Below are 22,574 nucleotides of genomic sequence, written 5' to 3' on the forward strand. Positions count from 1 at the left end.
TAACATTCTAGAATGTATTTAATGTCTGGTAGGCCTAGTCTCCCTCATTATTTTTATTTTAAAGAACTTTTCTACCTATTTTCCTTATTTATTTTCTTTCAAGCAATATTGTTAAGTTGCTACTTCCCTCCAGAAGTCCTGATGCTATTTTTATAAAGACAAGATTGAATTTATAGGTTAACTTAGGTAGAATCAATATTTCTATGATGTTGGTCTTTTCTAATCAATAATATGTTTATACTTTCTATTTGTCTTCTGTGTCTCTCACTGAAGCTTAAAAGTTTTCTTCATATAGATCTTGTACATATTTGTTAAATCTGTTTACTAATATTTTATAATTATATATAACTTATATTTTATAAATTACAATATATGTTTATATATACATATATGAATAATTACTTAATTTAAAAGAACTGTTTTTCAAAATGATACCTGGAGTTTACTCTGAGATACCTGTTTTCAGAAAGCCACACTTTCAAATATTTATATCTATTAGGTGATCTTTCATCTAACTTGCAACAAGCATCTGTGCCTTTTTGTTACTAGGATTTGTTGTCATTTTCCCTAAAGCACAGACATTTTACTGGGTGGAAAATGGTAACCTGATCAAATAGGCTGTCAACTAGTTTTTAATAAATCAGATATGAAATGTGTAAAATGGCACCAAAGTTTAGACAAAAAGGATCTCTGACCCCATAGAATTTGCAAACAAATAAAGAAGACAGGCAAATTAGCCAAATCGTTCTCAAGCGCATGAGGCAAGAGAAAAACCAGGTGTTGGTGTAACAAGTGGAATAGAGCTAACTGGGGGAAAATTTTGGAAACACTGGGCCTTACCCTTTGCTTCCATGATGGATTAGAACAACTTGAGTTTGAGGAGTTAGTGAGAGAATGACAGAACCAGCACAAACAAATGTGAATGGCAAAAATTAACAGATTGCCCAACCCACACAGGGATATATTAGAACATATTTTCTGCCTTTTCTTAATGTCGACCATAAAAGTGAGGATTAGCACTTAGTTCTGTGGGATTCTAACTGATTTGAAACATCCATTCAATTATGAGTAACATATGATGCAATTTAGATTATTCTAGGGTCTAGAAGTGCCATTTACTGACCTCGAATAAGTACTTTGCTCAATGGCTCTCAAGAGCGCCTCATTTACCTTGCACAGGTGAAGAGGAAACGCCCACGCATCAGTTTACAACATCTTCAGGACTTTTTTTCTCTTCATATATATACATTAACTAAAAATTTCATTCATAAGTAACAGGTTATAAAGTTCCTTATGAAACATATTGAGTGTGGGATTCTTTTAAAATAAAGGAAGTGTGTAAATTTAGGAAGAAAAACAAAAATGACTGACAGCACAGTAGTAGAAATGTAGCTTAGATGACATTGTTTATAAAATTATAAATTTTTTGATCTGGTAGGTAAAAATAACGTGCGTTGAGAATTTATGTTTATATAATTATTTTATGAAGTTTCAAAAAGATTTTCAACTATAAATATTGTAAAACTATCTAATGGTCCAGAAGGAAAAGAGAAAACAGTGTTATTAAGAGAAAAAGAAAACCTGAGGGCCTATAGAATACCTCCCCAAACGCCAGCCTCTTTACTACTAAACTAGATTCTTTAGATTCGTTACACTTTTCCTATTCTTAATAGACAATACCATTTCCGGCTCTTTTTCTTAAGCAGTTATTGCAGAGTCCTCTGTGAATAGTTTAATTCTTCATTATCCTCCCTTTTAAATGACTTGGGAAGTGATCTTCCTTGCTTGATAACCTGAGAGATTGTTTTTTGTCTTAGTTTCTAAGGCAAAGCACTAGGGTGTGCTAATTGCTGAGTCCTCTGTGCACTGTTAACCCTCACCTGCCCTGAAAACCTGAATGGCGGCTTAGTTTTTGTCTCTAAGTGCCTCCTTCGCCTAATCCTCTACTTTTGTGTTGTGGCATGGAATGAAAGTATTTGAGAAAGAGAGAACGTGGATTACTCGGGGGGGGGGGGGGCGCAGAGAGTAATGACCCTTCAGCATTAGCAAAGGGAAATATCATTTTAGTAATAATAAATAAATAAAGTGATATGATAAATGCATACTGTTAAAAATCGAGTCATTCTATTGATTCCTGAAATTTTTTCTTCCTCAATATAGAAACGTGCAAGGAATAGGTTTTAGGAGATTTTTTTTTTCCCAGTGTAGTTACTTTCAACCAGGAAGGAATCTTAAAAAGAAAGAATGGAAGAAAAGGATAGGGAAGGGATGGAAAAGGAAGGAAGGAAGGAAGGGAGGGAGGGAGGGAGGAAGAAAGAAGAAAAAATGGAGAGCAAATAATGAAATTAGCATTACCAGGTGCTTTTTTTTTTGCTTGAAAGAACAAATGGCCCTGAAGAAAAAAACAACATAATTAGTTTTGAAGACTTTAAAAAGGGAAATGGAAATTTAGAAATAATATACACACCCACACCCACACCGGTGTTATCTCTGGTGGTTTAAACTTCATTTTTCCTTTTTCCTTTTTCCTTAAGTTTTAAATTCTCTACAATACATAAATATTATTCTTGCAATAAATGTCTTTAACATAAAGAACTAATAAAAGCAGAGGATTCCGAAGCAGAGTCCTTTGGAGTAATCACAGCTGGTTCTGCCAGGAAGGGAAAGATCTGAGGGTGAGTCAGAAACGCTAAGGTAGAAGCTTATAGGAGGATAAAGGGGCTTGATGTAAATTTCAGTGATTATCCAGAACTCTTTTGGTGTTGTGTGTAATGTTAAATTTTCCTTGTCATGTTTCGCCTGGGTTTCTTTTTCCAGTAGTTGCCAGTGGTCATCACACAAACAAAAGTACTGAGGATATTGCAGAACAAATAAGGAAACTAAACAGGCTTGGTCAGAGAAGCAAATGGGACTCTCTATGATTGAGACCATAAAGACCATGTTAGGGAAGGACTGAGGGGTAGAAGATACTGGGTTGTTGAAGTTAGACGACAGAGAGCAGGGGCCTGAAGTTTTCCCTCCCTGGTAACACCTGGAAGTGAGGGATGGGGGTAATTTAAAGACAGAATAGGATTTTTCTACATGGAGAAACTAGACAGATATAAATATGATTGCCCACCCCCCTTCATGGTTCTCCAAGCATAAACTTTTCTTCCTTTTATAATTGGGATCAGTATCTCGTTCCACTATCAGTATCAAGTAGTTTGCTCCTTAGCATATATTCCCAGCTAGAAAGAAAAGCAAGTAAAGAAGAACCAAAACTTCTCGAGTGAACAAAGTACTGTTGGGTTTAAACCAGATGAATGCATATTTTTAACCACGTTAAAATACCAGCACCCAGAAAAGGCTTACCTTCTCCAGGAGTTGCTGGTCACCAGAAATAATGCTTTAGATTGTCAGTACATTCAAACATTATTAATCTCTAAAAAAAAAAAAAAAAAAATTCAAAAAACCACAAAAACGCAGTCCATTCTTCAAGGTTACGTAGAGCAATTCAGAGACTTTTGCACACAATCTGATTCTCTGAGTGCCTTTCTTCCCAGAATAAACTGTTTTATAAAAATTACAAGGGGGAAAAAAAGAGAAGCATTTGTTTTCTTGAGAAGGTAAAGAAAATAATTATATGTGGGAACCCCTTAGACTTCCAAGGAGTCTGTGGGAAGGCTAATGCTGTTAGGAAAGGGACAGCTTTGTTTTATAGTCCCTGATGCTAGGTTTTTAGTGTGGAGGGAAATGTGCACTCTCCGAGCTGTGCTTGCAAGCAATGCAGTATCCCTGACATGCTGCCCTCTGGGAAAACCCGCCAGTGGGGGAATGGTTGCAATGATGCAGTACAGCTTGTAACTTGGAATCCCGTTGGAGAACTTTGTAGTTGCTTGTCAGTCAGTGGGAAGATAAAAGAGGCAGCTTCTTTTCAGGCAATTTGAATTCATTTCCCCGTAATGAGTTAGAGGGTCAGGCAGCAGGAGTGAGCTCGCCTGAGATCTTATAAAGTGTATTTTGTGGGAGGGAGAGAACAGTGGCGGAACAAAGGGAACATAATGTCTCCCTGGTTGCTGAATAAGCAGACGAACGTGGCCAGTGGTTGGTCCACTTTTTTGCAGGACCACTTACCTGCTTCCCCATGTTTCCAGAAGGACAGGCCAGGGAAAGTACGACTCTACCCCATTTTATTAAATAAATACCCAATACATGAAAATTGAAACTCAGTGAAAGTCTAAAGTAGCAGGTACTAGTATTTCCTACATAAATACTCATCCAGCACAGACCTGTAAAAGGCATTATACTATGGGTTTTTTCACATTAGGTGATTATTGATCATACAATTTCTTTGAGAGACCCGGAAGAAATTAAATGAGTGTCATGTTAGGGAGTTCTCTAGCTATTGATAATAACTCTGGACCTCTCTCCCTGACCATTTTTAATGTTTTAAAATTAACACCAGATATGTTAGGAACGACAGCTAGGGAAAAAGCTGGTGCTCGAAGCCGGGATTAATATGAAGACCAGTAAGAACACAGGGAAAACAGAAAAAATTACTTTCTCCCTGTTTCTTTGGGAAGCAAATTTCTCTTCTGCAAAAAAAGAAATTCCTGTTAATAGACTTTTGCATAAAGTTCCAGCACATATCTAGGGGTGTAAATACAAGTAGAAATGCATGGGAAATAAAAACAAACAAACAAAAAAAACATTTTACTTGTAGTTAAAAAAATCATTGCTGCATTGTTGGTGAAAATATGAATGGGCAATAATAAGATGTATGTCATTTCAAACGTTTGGCTATAGAATACATACTCACTGAATATATTGACACCTCTGATTGTATATCATGTCATGGCCAATAAAGCTATAGAAATATGTAATTAGGAGATATTCTTCCACAAGAATGGAGTTAAGCATTAATTTATCAAAATTACTTAAGAACTCATCTGCTCTCAACACTCACACAGCAGCTTATTGAATTTGTGTCTCATATCTAATTGGCTATTTTCTTGACATAATGAACAAGTGCAAACTCTACGCTGTTGTGTCTGTTGAAGCGGCGATATAATGATGAAAGGCAAATCCCAGTCCTGGGCTGCACAGCGGCGGGGAGTGGAGTCCACAGAGGCAGGAGAGAACGAGAGAACACCGGGTCTCTGTTCTCGCTGCTGAAGCTCTTGTTTTAAACCTTGCTGGAGCATCTCTGTGTGGGAGTCTCTCCATTCTCCTGCTTCATAAAAGGAGACTGTTCATCAGCAGATCACCCCCCAAAGTATTTTACTTTGGTTTGTGGAAGACTTTTGAATGGGTTTTGTTTTTTAAATCAAATGGGAGTCTTTAAAGCATGTACAAACGCTCAAACCATTTTCGAACTCACACCATGGCTGATTTTGGGGTTTCTAGTACACACAGTGAGGTTTGCCAGAAGACACCAGCCGTGGGGCAGATATATAATATTTTGAAGCGATATTGTATACCACTAATATACCTGTCAGGTGTGGGTTTTGTATGCTTTTTGTCATGGCAAGTGTTTAGTGTTTGTTGAATAAATCACATTATTATACTTGGTTTCAGATATTTCTAAACTGAAAATAAAACCATTATACCTAATTATGTGGATATTGGATAAAGAGGCTTTTGATAGATAAGTGTCAGCTATCAATTAATATTAGAAGGAAAAGGAAGAGTGGACCATATAGAGAAATAGAAAAAAATCTAGCCCTCTTGGACCAGCCTCTGAGACAGAATCCTACAGCTGGGCTACTTCTGTGGGGTGGGTCACAGGGTGGACCCCTTCGATGATGGTGGGTTAGAGTGTTACAAGGATCACAAACCTTATGTTTGGCTCCTTAGAAAGTATTCTTAGATGGCTCTGAAATCATCATGCTGTATACTAAGAACAGCCCAGTGAGAACTAATATTTCCCAACTTTTTGTGTGAAGTTATTAGATCAATGAGTTACTTCACTCAATCCAAAAAAACAGAATCTAAGGATGTTAGCAGACTATTTAAGAAAGCACAATGAGTTTATATAGTTTTCTGAGAATATGCTTTCTTTGTTTGTAAATACGTTTGCATGTAAATCTTACTCATTTTTTTGTGGTCATACTCCTTTGGGGAGATATCAAAAGGACTTTTATACCCGAGGAGCACATATCTAAAATACTAGAATTAAATTTGCATATTTGTTCATTTATTCATTAATTTGTTCATGCCACAAACACGTATCTAGTTTTTGTGGAGCAAGACAGAAATTATGATAGGTACTAGGTTATAGTGTGAACTAAGGAGACAAGGTCCTGCACAGAAAGGGGTTGTGGTTTATAATGGGAGAAACTCACAAATAATCACATAAAAATATAAAATTGCAAACTTGAAAAAGCATTAAAGTGAAAGGATATGTCACTAAGATTGCATAAGAGGGAACTTGGTATAAATTGGAGGATCAGGAAAGACCTTTTCAGCAGATGATATTTAAGGTAACATCTAAGCACTAATTCAGGGGAAGAATATAGGAAAGAGGATTCCAGAGAAAATGGTATTTGTGAAGGATGTAAAGAAGGTAAAATTTTGGAGAATTTGAGAAAATGAAGTAAGGCCAGTGTGACTGGGACAGAGTGGTTGAGGAACAGAATGTCATCAGACTGGTAAGAGCTAAGCAGGAGCTACTTCATGAGGCATCCTGCAGGATGTTTTAAGCATTTTGGCATAGAAATGCAATATAATTACAAAGGATTATCAATATTTTTTGAGTTGTTATACAGATGGATATTACTTAAGCTTAGTAACTGTAGGCTTAGATTGGAATATTTTGTTCTCTTCAGAAATATTTTTGTCAAAATAGTACTAATTATAAATTAATTATATTTTCATTTGGTTGGCATCCAGTCTTTTTTCCTATGGGGATATACATACATACGTGTATATATACCTGTATGCATATACATAATATATTTGAGATCTTGCCACATTTTGTATCCTACTTTACTCATTTAACATTGTATCATGAGTATTTCTCATATCACATAAAAAGCACCCATAAAAAGCATTCCCAGTAAGTACATAATATCACTGGTATGGCTATACCAAAATGTATTAGCCATTTCATTGTTATTGCATGTTTAAGTTTATTATTTTTACTATTAGAATGTTTATTATTAACATATAGTTCTACATATATCCTTAATATATATTGCTTAAAAAGAATTGTTAAATTAAAGATTGGTAATATTTTTTAAGACTCTTGATAGACATTAGAAAAATGCTTTCAAGAAAAATCGTATCGGGGCGCCTGGGTGGCTCAGTCAGTTAAGCATCTGCCTTCAGCTCAGGTCATGATCTCGGAGTTCTGGAATCCAGCCCCGCATCCAGCTCCCTGCTCCGCAGGAAGCCTGCTTCTCCCTCTGCCTCTGCTGCACCCCCTCTCTCAAATAAATAAGGTCTTAAAAAAATCATATCAATTTCATGTCCCCTAGCAGTATACACATATGTTTATCTTTCTGTAATTATAGTAATTTGATAGGTAAAAATGATAGGTTGCTTTCATTTGCATTTCTTTTGTTTCTGTTGAGCTCAAACATATTCCATATGTTTATTATTGTTTGTTTGTCTTTCTTGTTCACACACTTTACTCAGGAGATTTTGGAGGTTTTTAAATTCGTTTTTTATTTGTATGGAAGCTTAAATATTATGAATAGTAATTATTAGTCATTAGAATGTCAAAAGTTCACTTTGTCTTTTTGGTGTGTTTATGTGTTTTAGGGACGCCTAGGTGGCTCAGCTGGGCATCCGTCTCTTGATTTCAGCTCAGGTCATGATCTCAGGGTTGTGGGATCAAGTCCTACATAGGGCTCTGCACTCAGTGAAGAGTCTGCTTGATATTCTCTCCCTCCCCTGCTTGTGCTCTCACATGCTCTCTCCCTCTAAAATAAATAAATGAAATTAATGAAACAGGAAATAGTGTTTTATATTTTTGATAATGAAATCTGCTTATTTTTATAAAAATATTTTTTTCTCTATCCAGCATTAAAACATTACGCTGTTTAACTTTGTTACATTTATCAGAGATTTAAATTCATATGTATGATGGTGCTAATTTCTGGGCTCTTTATTCCTTCTTTCATATCTCCATTTCTCTTTGAATCATCACTATGACAATTTAATCTTTGTGCTTTCAACATTTTAAATATTTAGAAAATACCTTTGTATCTTATAGTTCCCCTCTTCTCCCTGCAGCTTATTACTCATTTTTGTTAAAAGGTCCTAGTTCTTACATGTATATTTTTCCAACTGAACACTAAACTGAGTTGAAAAAAATGCCACTGAGATTTTTAATGGACTTATCTTCTTATAAGTTAATTCATTACATCTTCTAATATTTCTCATCTTCTAATATTTCTCATCCAGAAATGTGTTATGATTCCATTTATTTAGGTCTTTTATATCTCACAATAAAATTCTGTCATTTTTTTCATAAAGACCCTATATTTCTTCTTAGGGTTATGTCCAGGTATTCTGCTTTTTTTTTTAATTTACTTTTTCGTGATTGTGTTTGTTTATTTTTAGTGTAATATTAAAAGAATCATTACTGGTATCACATCTGTGTTTTAAAATATGCCATTTTTACCAATACTTTCTTTAAACATTTATAAATCTCTGAGTTCATTTTTCCAGCTCTATTAAGACAGAAAAGACAGAGGTCTTTACATTCTGTGAGTCCAGCGCACTCAGTTATGGGAATTTAGATGTATATAACATACTGACAGACAAGATGGATGCTTTTACTGTGAACAAAAAGGGCTTTAATTTAAGTTCCAATCACAAATATAATCCATACAGTATGATTATTTCAGGTAAACCACAACCAAACTTTGACTAATTTTCTGTTTCCAGAAATTCACTTGAGAAAATTAAAATAAGCTTATAAAGTAAATATAAAAGGTTTAACATATTTGTATCCATTGTACCAATTGAGAAAATCAGCAATTCCTCTTCTTGGAATTGTTTAATAGAAATAATTAGGCACAGGGTGCCTGGGTGGCTCAGATGGTTAAGCATCTGCCTTCGGCTCAGGTCATGATTCCAGGGTCCTGGGATCGAGTCCCACATCGGGCTCCCTGCTCAGCGGGGAGCCTGCTTCTCCCTCTGCTTCTCTCACTCTCTCTCTCTCTGTCTCTCATGAATAAATAAATAAAATCTTTTTTAAACAAAGAAATAGGCACACAAAAATATCTGTAAAGTCACATTCCTGGAAAAGTTTATTTGCATAACGAAACTTGAAAGGGGTGTTCCTAAATGTCCAGCTATGTGGATTAACCACATTGTGGTGAATTCATTTTAAAGATTATGCAGATGTGCATTTGTTGATAAATATGCAGGATTGCAGCTACAAAACAATACTATAAAATTTTGGAAGTGTAAAATGTAATTATATATATATGTGTGTATAAAAATATGAAAGGATACATACTAAAATACACCAAAATATTAACAAGGTGACAATGATTATCTTAAAATTTTGGGTAATTTTAGTTTTTCTCTTCATAGTGTCTGATGTAGTCTTAAAATTTACAATAAACATATATTTCTTTTATAATCAGACAAAGAAGGAATGAATGACAGCGAAAGGAAAAAAAAAGAGGAGGGAGTTTGTAGCACGTGTCATCTTACAGCAAAACTATTGGAAGATTTTAGGAGGCAATAAACCCTAAAACTCCAAATCTCAAGTGAACTTGGGAACAAAAGACTGGACTTCATTAAGCATGGGGAGTTAAACATCTTGGGCCTTGACTTCTTTCAAAAGCCTAACCGATTGCAATTACTGTTTATTATCTTCTTGCTTTTACTTGAATCCCTTAAACTTAAAGTGATTCACTTTCCCTTTTCCCTAATAATTTATTCCTTTATCATAATAGAGTTTCTTAATATCTTTTTTGATTTGTACTCTCTGTTTCCTGTCTAATGATTTACTTGGTATGGCAGGCATGCAAAAGTTATCATATTAGAAAAATTATTATGCTATAATAATTATGGTACCATCAAACTGAATTAAATTATGCTTCATTGTAAATAGTAAAATGTATTAATTTTTTTAAAAGCCTTTTTATGCCAGAGAGGATAAATAAAGGTACCTTTATATACTTTCATTAAACACCATGACAGTACAAGCCACATTGACAGAACTGATAACAAATCAACTCACTCCTTCTTACAGCAATCCCTTCCACATAGTTCTGAAATTAGCTTTCTCAGGACTATGAATTAAATGCAACGTATTTAACAGAATCTGTGCATTCTATGAATAAGAGTTTCACCTTCATTTTGTGTGAATATTATATTTAGGCAGATCTTGGAAGAAGAAAGTTTCCTTTCATCGATTTAAGATGAAAATGAACCTGCATATTAAGTGTGCATTCTTGTTTTCCCTTTCGCATATCACAGCAGGGCTGTCCAATAGGCATACAAAGTGCGCTATGCATGTAATTTTGAATTTTTAATACACGTTTAAAAAGTAAAAAGGAACAGCTGAAATTAACTTAGTAGTCTATCTTATTTGAACAAATATACCCAAAATATTATCATTTCAACAGGTAATCAAATCTTAAAGTTAATAATGAGATTGCATGTTCTTTTTCTCATACTAAGTTTATGTGTATATTTTACACTTAAAGGATACTGCAATTCAAATGATAATCTTGATCAGAAATAGTTGATCTATATTTAGTTTTCATAACATTTTCAATTAAAAAAGTAGATTCCCATACCAACATAATTTAAAAATTTTCTAGCAACTATAAATCACTTGTCAGTTTTTAATTCAACTTAACTAAAATTAAATAAAATTAGAAATTCGGTTCCGTGGGGCACCTGGGTGGCTCAGTCAGTTAAGCGTCTGCCTTCAGCTCAGGTCATGATCCCAGGGTCCTGGGATCGAGCCCTGCATCGGGCTCCCTGCTCGGCAGGAGGCCTTCTTCTCCCTCTCCCACTCCCCCTACATGTGTTCCCTATCACGCTGTGTCTCTCTGTGTCAAATAAATAAATAAAGTCTTAAAAAAAAAAGAAAAGAAAGAAATTCAGTTTTGTAACCACTCTAGCCATGTTTCTGGTGCTCAATAGCCACATATGGATAGTGGCTATTGCATATGACAGCTCAGGCTCAGAACATGTGTAAAAGGTGTCAGCATCTTCTGTGAAAAGTGAAAAGTTAAGCCAGTGCCAAGCTACTGGGAATATGTTGTCTACTGGATTTCAGAGAACATGAGGTAAGTGATGTTTTTTCTCATTAAATCAACGGGTTGGCTGGTTGGCTGAATAGATAATCAAACAGTTGCTCTGGGTCTATGCACAAATCATCTCATTTTTTTAGGTCCTTTAATATTTTTTAAGGCTAATATTTGTATGTGCCTCAATCACACTGAAAGCTGTCTCTCCAGGATATTCCTGTTATCCTCGAGACAACCCTTGATTTAATTGTTACATACAAAATTTCGAGTAAAATAAAGAGCATCTACATTAAGGGAAAAAATCAAATGTAGCTACTGAGCTACCATATTTTGTTCTTCTCAACTGTCTTATAAATCATGTAAATAAGTACAATAAACATTTATTGAGTGATTCCATAATACTTTGGATCTCCGGGTCCATCATTTGTGATGACACATAGAAGTTGGCCCAGGAAAGCTAAAAGTATGTCGTATGTCAAATGACGCCTTCCATCAAGTTTAGAGCACCATTTCTTTCTTGACATTACAACTTAGTGTAATGGCACTTGGCAGTATTGGCATTTCTGATATGACTTCTTTTGGCTAGCTCAGCATTCTTAAAAAATAAATAGTTTTTTCACTCTGTGATTGAAAGGGTTAAATAGTACCAATTCATTACCACTCACAAAAGGATTTATTTTGTTCTCATAAATCAGTTTTATTCCACATTTTTATTATTCCCTTGGGTGAGCTACTCCAATTGAAATCAATACAAGTGCAAGTGACACAATCAATCTAGATATTTGATTATGGATTGGAGATTCCCAGGTCTGCTTTTTTAGCCAGTTTCTTTCTGATCATCAACGCGAAGAACTGACTATTCTTATTGGCACCTATGACTTATGAACATGTTTAAAAAGCAGATAATAATTTTCATTTGTATACTGATGATGGAAGCCTGCAGAATGAGCAGAGATTAAAAGGTCAAGACTTAAAATATGTAACTATAACGTTGTTAATAAGCTCTCCCAATTTTTCAGTATTTTTCTTAACATAAAGTTAGCTTTAACTTTATTCTTCCTTTTAAAAATACGAATTAATACTGATGTCTGTAAACTGCATTCTTAGGCTACATTAAGTAAGTGATTAACTACTTCTCATGACAGAGACGTTACCTGTTTTCACTCATTTATTTTAGAACTTAAGCACACTAACTAGGTTAATAAGAAAACAGTTAAGGTGAATAAAATGCCTTTGAAGGGATTCAAGCTGGTTCTTTACATTTCCATAATTATCCAGGCTGGAAAGCCACCATCGAGGGATTTAAAAGAGAAAAACAGTTCAACTTTAAATTAGAGAGCAAAATTGATTAAGTTGTTGCTCAAGAGGGCAACATTTATATATCAAACTCTCTTTGCTTTACAAACAAATTTATATCTTATGATCCTTTACATATTGAACGCTTATTTGGGGACTCGTGGTACCACATTATAGTTCTCTTGCCTCTGACTCTAGCCACCTGTTCTTGGTTCTTAAGCCAAATTTTTGCAAAGGCACAATTACACCATTTTGTAACTCACTTTCTTATATTTAGGATAAGGCAATATTTGGGACACTTATCTGATTATTTCCTTAAAATAAATTCCAAGGCAATATTAACACTACATTTGCTTCTTTCAGCAAATATGTCAGCCTCATTTAGCCTTTTAATTGTTTTCACCGAGATCTGTAGGAAAGAGGATGTTTTGTGTTTTTTTCCGCAAATTACCTCTGGAAGGCACGGAAGTTTCAAAGTTTAAAAGAAGTCCTTCAGAAGCAGTTGAAAGAGCAAATCCATCCTTCTTTCATCCAGAGACTTAATTATTCTTCAGTTACTCTTGTTAAGCCTTCAGAACAGCAGCTATCCCTGCAGTCAAAGCCATGCACTTGGATTTCCAACTACAAACTTCCTGGGCATGTGGAATTAGGGACTGTCTATAACAGATTTTCTTCCTGCTTCTTCCCTTTTCAGTAATTTGCATGTATAACTGCTGTATAATGAAAGCTATTCACAGCCTTGATGACAGAATAGTGCAGTGGCATAAGATAGGGCTCTGTCAATACAGTGTTCTTTCTTTAAAAAGAGTTTACTCAATACAGTGTTCATTCTTTAAAAAGAGTTTACTCAAGAAAATCAATCTAGAAATTGGCAATGCCTCTCTTTGTACCGGAAGGCAGCACATTTTTAAAGAGGTAATCACTTTCATTGTTCAATGCAGAGGTGAAACTTTTCTTTAAAGGGCCAGAGAGTAAACGTTTTATACCTTGCTGGCAATATGGCCTCTGCCGTGACTACTCGGTTGTGCAGTCATAGCATGACAATACCTAGAATATGTGTCTGTGTTCTAATAAAACTTTATTTACAAGAACAGGAAGCTAGCCAAATTTGACCTGTAGGCTGTAGTTTGTGGATCCCTGGTTTTATTATAATTTATTTATAAATTTAAATACAATTTACATATTTTCCTTGCGTATTTAACTCTTTCATGGGGCTTTTGATTTTCAAAAATTATGTATGCTAACTTAAAATGTATGTAATATAGAAAAACGACAATGAATCCCACTCCCTGTAAATAACCCATGTCAACAAATGCAGAACATCATTTCCGTCCTCTCTCAATTCATGAGTGGTTTCTCGGTAGCAAACAACAGAAACAAGTCTGGTTAATTAAGGCAAAAATGAATTATTACAAGAGAACTGAGCATTTCAAAAAGTCAGGAAAGCTGGAGAGTCAGACTTGTGTGGAGACCACAATTAGCTTGGCCCAGACAAGCTTGGCCTCCCTCCCACCCCTGCCTCACTCTCCCCCACTCCCAGAGCAGCACAACCACTCAGTGGCCCTGGACGATTGCAGCTCTGCTCCTGCATTCTCAACAATTCTAGAGACATCTAGAGGAACCCCTGACTGACCTGAGTTACTGTTTCATTCCATCAAGCTTTGTAGTCCCCAGGTGGCAGCATCTAATTGGCAGCCCTGTAGTCAATGTCCACATGAGCTCCAGCTATCCTTGCTTTAAAAAAAAAAAAAAATCCTGATTATATTTCTGATCATTTTCTTTGAATATATTTATCATCTTCTCTTTTGTTGTTATAATTTTGATTTTTTTTCTTATGCATTGATTATGATTATCTTAAGGCTTTCTATCATGCCATTGATTTTAATTTTTATCTGTTTCTAACTTTCTAACTTTATTAGATACTTAATGTTTTTTTTTCTGGTTTCCAATTTGTTTTTCGGGCTTTGCAATATTCTTTTTCATTGTCTAGTGAATATGCATCATTTTTCTCCCCCATAGCTGTGTGGTTACTTTGTCTTATTATGTTGGGATCGTTTCTTTTCTTTTGGCTATATGTATGTTATTTCTTCTTTAAAATTTATTTTGCTTATGCCTTGTATGGGCAGCTCTGTCCAGACTTTGGTCTTGTTCTGAACATGGCCACTTCTTTTCCTTTCTGGTGCAAGTTAGTCCTCCCTCAACCTAAGCTTTGAGAACTGGGTGTTGTGATTAATGTCCTTGTCTGTAGCCTTGGGGTAGGAAGGGGAGGGAATGGGAGCAAATTCAAAGATATGAATAAATGCATTGGGTCGAATTCTAGGGGACCTAGTTTCTCAGTCTCCTCTGAAATCCCATCAGATGTCTCTTGTAGCAACCCCACTCCATTTATTCATTTTCATCTCCCACTCCTAGTAACACCAGCTTCTTCCCCCAACTCAGCACAGTGGTCGGTAGAACGGCCACTCTTCCTATTTCTATGGACTCAACTCAGTTCATCTCCCTTCAGTTTGGAGAAGACTAGTAAGAGTTCCAAGGATTTTCCTTGGTTTTTATTACTTACTCTAGGAGCAGAGTTAGGAACTGTGCTATGCTGAGCATAAATGTACCATATCTTCTTTTGTTGTGAGGTTTCAAAATTAATGTCATTAATTTGTTCCTTTTCCTTTACACATTTGCTCCAGGATTTTCAGCTGTTTTCGTTAATACTATTATTTTTGTTCTCCTAGTTTTTTTTTTTTTTATTTTGAAAAGCATTCTGGAAAGGTAATTCTGTCATACTAATATATCCATTCTTCTCCAAAAAAACATAAACTTTTGAAAGTTCACAATTTATGCCTAATTCTCTTCTCAGCAAGGTGATTCATTTCTACAGTTTGGAAACCGTAACACACAGACTCTAAAATAGCATATGATTATCCCAACCTCCTGGTCCTCATACTTGTGTAATCTCTTCCCCTAGCATGTAGTCAAAACCTGTGACTTGTCCCTATCCAATAGACTATGGCAGAGAAGGTAGGATGTTAGTTCTGTGACATTACATAAGATTGTAACCCATCTTGCTGGGAGACTAGCTCCCTTGCTGGCTTTGATAAAGCAGGCAGCCATGTTGGGGAGACCCAATCGGAAAGAAATGAGGGCAATCTCTAGGCAACAACCAGCTAGCAACTGAGGGCCAATAACCTTCAGGAAACTGAGGCACTCAGTTCCAGTAGCCTGAAAAGAACAGAAAGCTATCAACAACTACCTGAGCCGGAGGTGATCCTTCCCCAGAGAGCCTTGAGATGGGACTGTGGTCCCAGCCAACACCTCGATTGCAACCTTTTGAGATCCTAAGCATAAGAGCCAGTAAAGTGTGTCCAGACCCCTGACCCACAGAAAGTATGAGATAAGAGATATATGTTGTTTTGAGCTGCTCAGCTTGTGGTAATGTCATTACACAGCAGTGGATAACTAGTACAAGAACACAGGACGATGTGACGGCAGCGCATAAGGCAGGCAGAAGTCACTACAGAACATGATATAATTCTCAGCTGAAATTGATGTTCTCCTTTAATGGAGAATCTGCCTCAAGCATATATGTCTAACTGAAAAGAAAATTGTAAGCATTTCGTTAAAAATTGGGGATAAGTTGCTAGTGATCAATAATGATTGTTGAGCTATGCATTTAATCACAGTAGTACTAGAAGTTCAGCATGGTCGGTGTGTTTAGTAAGGCTGTCCTAGAATTCCAAAAGGAAACATCAGCTTCTGCTAATCAATTAGCAGTGTTCATGTCCAGTATTTACTCTGGAAGCTGTATATCACTTTCCATGGTAGCATATTTTCCCAAATAGCTCTTGGCTGATTGAGATAATGGCAATAGTTTGTTCATTTGGGAAACTAACACTTTGTCCAATGGGGAAAATATAAATCAAAGTAGAAAAAAATCTGACTTTTCAGGGTACAACATAGTTGATGAAAATGGACCATGCTTCCCTATTTTACCACAATCATAACAAACCTCTTAATTTACTCTTGAGAAATCTATCTGCACACACACACACACACACACACACACACACACACACACACTTCTTTTCTGATGTTAATAAAATGAGATCCATTTAGGAAAACCTGACTGGTATATAAAGCAAAATTGATGAAAAGGAACCATGCTCCAAAGGACATTTTAAACAATATTTTAAATATTTGGAAGAGTAATTGTACAAAATTAGCAATAGTCTTGCCCACACATTAAAAAACAAAACAAAACAAAAAATCCTCAGTATTTACAGAGCTCTTAATGCTCTGCATGAGCAAAGACTCAGGGCAGGGGTTTCTTAAGCATCTTTTGGTGAGTTGATGAAATATTCTATGGATTTATTCCCTGAAGTACAATTGTCATTCTAGCAGAGTGACCACTCTAAAGAGGAATCAAAGAAGCACAGCTTTTACTAGAGGACAACTAATTAAAAATCACATTAGAGTAATTACAATAATGGTAAGAAATATGATGCATTAATAGAGCACTGTCCTTCTCAGGGTGCTGAGTCGCTCACAGGTTACTCATTTCTTTCTCTTTAAAAATGTTCTGTGGAGAAGACGGTTACGTCGGTACACATCTATAAATATTTCCTATGTTGGCAACAATTTAAGGCCAGGAATAGGTCTCTTTAACCATATGTTAACTTAAATAGGAACAAACACCCAGTGCCGTTCAGATCTCTGCCAAGGTGATATCTGTGATCATAATGGAGTTTGGAGGATGCACGTGCCTTTTGGGGAAAATAATTTGAAATAATAACTTCAGAAAGAATAAATAAATGTAATTTAAATATTAACACATGCTATAGAGTGACCTAGAATTATTAGCTCACATTAAAGGCCTTATTCACCACTTTGCCCAGATCTGCGGTTTGTCATTCCATGTCTTTTGATTTGGGGATTGGCAGAATCCTGTGATAATGAGGTGAAGCTGAACAACACTAAAATTGAGACCTCCATACCAGGAAAACATAGCATTTTCTTTTTACAGCAAGAAGTGGGGAAATTAGTTAACACCTTTCCTACCTTAAGGTATAATTGGATTCAGAAAAAGCCTAACTTAAAGCAGGACCAGGTCTGACATGGAAAATCCTCACAAGGTAACAAGAATCAGTTTGGTTTGTTCACTGTCATTTCTCATTATAATCTTTTTCATGAGAATGGATTCATGTTGTGCCATTTTCTGTTCTTGTTACAATCTTTGTCACATGAATAAGATATCAGGATGTTAATGCCTGGCATACAGTCCTGCTGTATGTGATGATACTGTACAAGACAACGCTGACCTTTGCAATATTATGTATTCTGATTGGTTGTTCATTTCACCTCTTTTCCACAAGTTAATAAGGCTGTAAAAAGGAGAGAACTGAAATGGCCGGCCAGTCAAATTATAGAATATTGAAAAGGTCAGAGCAGTACAGCACAGAGGAAAAAAAAAATAGAATATATGGTGCATTAAAATTCTTGTGACAATGATTATAACATGAATGGGAAAGGATACCCATTTATGTTATATCAATCTGGAGAACCCTGTAGGACGATATTCCTGGGACAGCAATCATTTACGCATCCCTGGATCATATGTATCTATTTACACTGGTTTTTGCTTAAAAAAAATTGTATAGAAAATATCCTGCTATTCAACCAATAACATTAAATGTAAGATTTTTTAGCCCTAAAAAATGGGCATGAATGCTATTAACATTTTTGTAAGATTTCATATCTGAAGCTAAGAAAATGTTCTTTACAAGTAAAATCGCTGGGCATAGATTTATGTTGGCTGTTTCCCAATTTAACACTTTCTTCTTCAGAATAAAGTAGAAAACTAAGACTGAATGAATTAACTTCTTAGAATGTAGAATAGCCTGACGCAGCATCGAAGAGTTTATTTGAAAATGTTACATGATCTACACAAAACTTGTTTCTTTTTTCTGTTTGTTTTTTTGTTTTATTTATTTATTTATTTATTTATTTATTTATTTATTTATTTATTTATTTTTGCTTGTGATATGTGATGTCAGACAATATACAAAGGATCTCTCCTTCCCCTGTATCTTCAGTGGTGAAATTGAAAGGGAGAGAGAGAAATACTTACCAGAAATCCTGAAGTGATGGTTCTCTGATGTGCAAAATGACTACTCATTTTAAAAAATTATTTTATGTATATTTAAATGTTTCTTATAGAACAATTTACCAGATTTTTTAGTCTGTAAAGATAGATCTGGTTTAAGAGTCCACTCTATACTTTCTGAAGATGAATTATTTCACAAAGAAACTAAACATTTTATAGCCCAAAGCTAGAGTCTGAAAGCATCATTATGTCAAAAGAGACCTAATTATTTTGGGAAACAGAGGGAATGAATTTTGATCATTACTTTAAGACTAGCTTGAACATGGATTAAATAACCCTAAAATGTGTTGTTCTACATGCTTAAGAAGAATCACCAGTGATTCCTGGGCCCTGCCTTCAAATAGTCTCATTTGGTAGGTCTGGACAGGAACTCAGCTCTGTGGATTTTGATGAAGTATCACCATATGACTTTGATGTAGGTGGACCCTGAAACACTAGTGTAGACGACCCTACCTGCAAAGTGCTTAGTGTGACCCCCAGGTTAAAGCCCAGTGGTGCAGACCACAGCCAAAGAGGTGGATGAGGGGAACTCTACTTCAAACTCAGTGCCTGGGGGCAGGGTGACGACAAGCTGTCGTTCCAGAACACAGGACCTTAACTGGGCCTGCACCGTCCACTTATACTTACAAATAGGGTCAGCGCCAAGGGTGACCAGACAGAAATGGTCACCTGTGATAGGAAATGCTTATCATTTTAGCATTTTCTAGCCTGATTCTTAAGGCCGAACCAACGGGGCTGAATTTTCCAGCCCATTGAAAACAAAGTTTATGCAGTGAAAAGCAGTAAAGCGAGACCCTCTCAAGAGCGGGGTATCTGAGGACTTGCATTTTAAGAATTTTCCCCCAAGATCTCAGAACTCAAACTAGTCAAGTTCAAAGGAAGAAAGAGAAGACAGAATAAAGTGGAGAAAGAGCCCAAATCTGTGGATCCGGTTTTGGTTTTGAATCTGGGGGTTTGTGAGCTTTACCGAGGGTTAAAATCCTCCCAGTTGCTCTAGGCCTATGAATGGAGCTGCATGTGAGCGGGGATTAGGAGCTGCATGCGAGCTGCATGCACTGGACTCACTCAGCTGTGTGGTTCCTGGAGATACACAAGTTCTTTTTTGAGCTGAACAAAATGGTTATGTAATTGCATACTTCTCATAATTATTGAGTAATTATATACTTCTTATAATTACTGAGTAATCATTGTTCTATAACTAGAACTTAATGTTACAACTAATTGTATAATTACCATGTATTAATGTTATCTGGGAAACTTAGAATAAAGTGGTATTTAATATATTTGCCCCTGCCATGCCATTTTCAAAGCTAGCAACAGTGTTTGCTTTACAGCTGGAAATTTGCTTCAGAAACAAACAAAATATAAGGGAAAAAACCCTCACCAATATTAAAATCATAGATGTTAACTCCTTGTTCTTGCACCTGGCTTGAAATTTGTAAAATTGTATTCTCTTGGCTTAATTTTAGAACCCTCATCATTATTTCGCAATCTTCAATTTTTTGTAAGGTGTGCACTGGTACACTACTTCAGACATTATGGGAACTTGAAGTCTTCAAATGCGGATAATGTAATTTTTCTTCGACAGTGCTTACCAGGGATTCAGAGTAAATCTGAACCAGGTTTCTTTCTTTTTTTTTTTTAAGATTTTATTTATTTATTCATGAGAGAGAGAGAGAGAGAGAGGCAGAAGGAGAAGCAGGCTCCCAAGGAGCAGGGAGCCCGATGCGGGACTCAATCCCAGGACCCTGGGATCACGACCCGAGCCGAAGGCAGATGCCCAAACATCTGAGCCACTCAGGCGTCCTGAACCAGGTTTCTTGAGTGCAGGAACGATGTCTTGTACATCTTGAGCATATTGTTATCAGAACCTAGCAAAGCCTGCTCTCTGCATGCAGTTGGAGTCAATAATCTGTCTAATCAGGTTGACTAGTTACAAAGAACCTGTGAGCGTTAATAGAGTGTCATTTGGAAATGTCTTTTCGAGGCCACTTTTGAGGTTTCAGAACTTCTTGTTGATTATGTGTTCCACATAGACATCTGTGGTGTCTATTTCCATTTTAGGAACTTAAATCTCAAGCAGTGAACATTATTTTATTTTACTAAAACAGAATAGAAATTATTATCCCCATGTTTCAGCCCTTAAGTACCATTTATTCCCTTGGGAATAAATCCCTCCTTTATGCCAATTTCAAGTTCAGAGTAATAAATTCTTGTATGACACTAGGGATTTCTTCTGGTTATGGAAAACACTTAACTTATACCTGTGTATTTTGCAGCAATAATTTTTTTTCAGCTACATCCTTCTTCCCAAAGCTATTATAAGTATCTTTTTAAATTTGTGTTTTTTTAAAGTTATTGTCTGCCTTACCCACATTTCATGAAAATGCTCATTAGATATGAGATCCTCTTTCACATCATTTGATCCTTTATTAATTATAGAGTTTGATGTATAACCTTATGGGACAATGACCTAGTGGTAACAGATGTGATTAATGTTTTGTTCATTGAAAAAAATTAGAATTTTGATTAATATACATGTTGGGTGGGAGAGAGGGAAAATGTAACAGGTAGGTAATTGCTACGGAGGAAGTAAAATACAGAGTGTATAATTCTTAATTACTTGCTAGTTGTAAATGTTTATGTGGAATGTATCAGTTGTATTACAGCAAAAACAGTCACACTTCCTAGTTGCTGTAGATGAATACCTGTTATATGCTGGGTAATGTAAAGAAATGATCTCACTTAATCTCCACAGTAACACTGCAATCAAAGTATTATCATTCCCAGCTCACAGATGAAAAACAGGAGATTCAGACATATTGAGTAACTTAACAAAGAGCACACTCTTCAAGAATGATAAGGACAGGCTCAGATGCAGAACTTTCTGACAACCAAATTCATGTACTTTTCCTTGTACTATATTCTGCTACAAAACTGTGTCAAAATATGATATTTTTGGTAAATATTGCAACTATTAAATTCTGTTTATCATACAATGCAAGATCATTATTGGTATGTGGCCATCTTTTAATTTTTAAATATTTAACCAATAAAGATTATATCATTATCTGGAAATATTGCAAATATGCTCTCCCCTTAAAGTCTAACACCATGTGTGTTTTTTATTCATTTGCCTATATTTGTAGAATTTGTGTGGGGGGGATTAAAGGGACATACAGTAAAAGTGTTTTGGCAAAGAAAAAAGGCTATTTGAGGTAAATATTACTATGCTTCGTGACTCTTCTGTGTTTTAGGAATAATAACTAAATTTTACTAAATTTCAGCAATATTCTGAAAAATTTGCCTCATGTAACCTTTTCAGGGAAGCGTCGAATGTAGACAATGAAATAAATGTTAGGACAGGATTTTCAGTTGTAATCTTTTCCTTGTTTTAAGCCTAATTTCTGAGTCTTCTGAACCTTGAACATAATTCATTTGTGTGGGAGAGGGAGATCAAACCCTATTAGTGAGCAGCAGAATTTTTCTGTATCTTAAACATGCTGTACTTGAGAATGGGTTTGCTCAAGTTTTGGAAGGGTGGTGGTGGTGGAGCTCAGTGACAGTACATTGATGGTGATCCTTGTACACAGTCAGGCAGCCTCTGTGGTTTGGCATGGAGCTAAAAACAGACCTTCTGATCAAAGTAGACACAGTGCTTTTCAGCATATTCTGGCCAATTCCGATTTAAAGAGGTACTAGGAAAGCGTTGTACCTACCTCTCAAGGAAAACAAGCAACAATTACCCCAACTGATAACAAATGAAATATCTGCCATGTATAATGTGAATATACTATTTATAGCCAGAACCACTCTAGATGGGGGAAAGAGTGTGATTTCCTCCAGTTTGCACATCATATAAAATCCAAGGATGAAAAAAAAAACCCTCAAACAATTGTAAATAATCCATCATGGGATAA

At 35.8% G+C, this 22,574-nt stretch overlaps 1 protein-coding gene across 1 annotated transcript in view; it reads left to right on the plus strand.

Moving 5' to 3' along the window:
- The window catches only part of USH2A (usherin), a 716,035-nt gene that overhangs the window by 393,640 nt on the left and 299,821 nt on the right, over positions 1-22,574 (plus strand). The window lies entirely within an intron of this gene.

This window comes from Eumetopias jubatus, unplaced genomic scaffold, assembly GCF_037043125.1.
Source record: "Eumetopias jubatus isolate StellerSeaLion01/CBP00866 unplaced genomic scaffold, mEumJub1_p1.0 scaffold_12, whole genome shotgun sequence".
Classification (NCBI taxonomy): domain Eukaryota; kingdom Metazoa; phylum Chordata; class Mammalia; order Carnivora; family Otariidae; genus Eumetopias; species Eumetopias jubatus.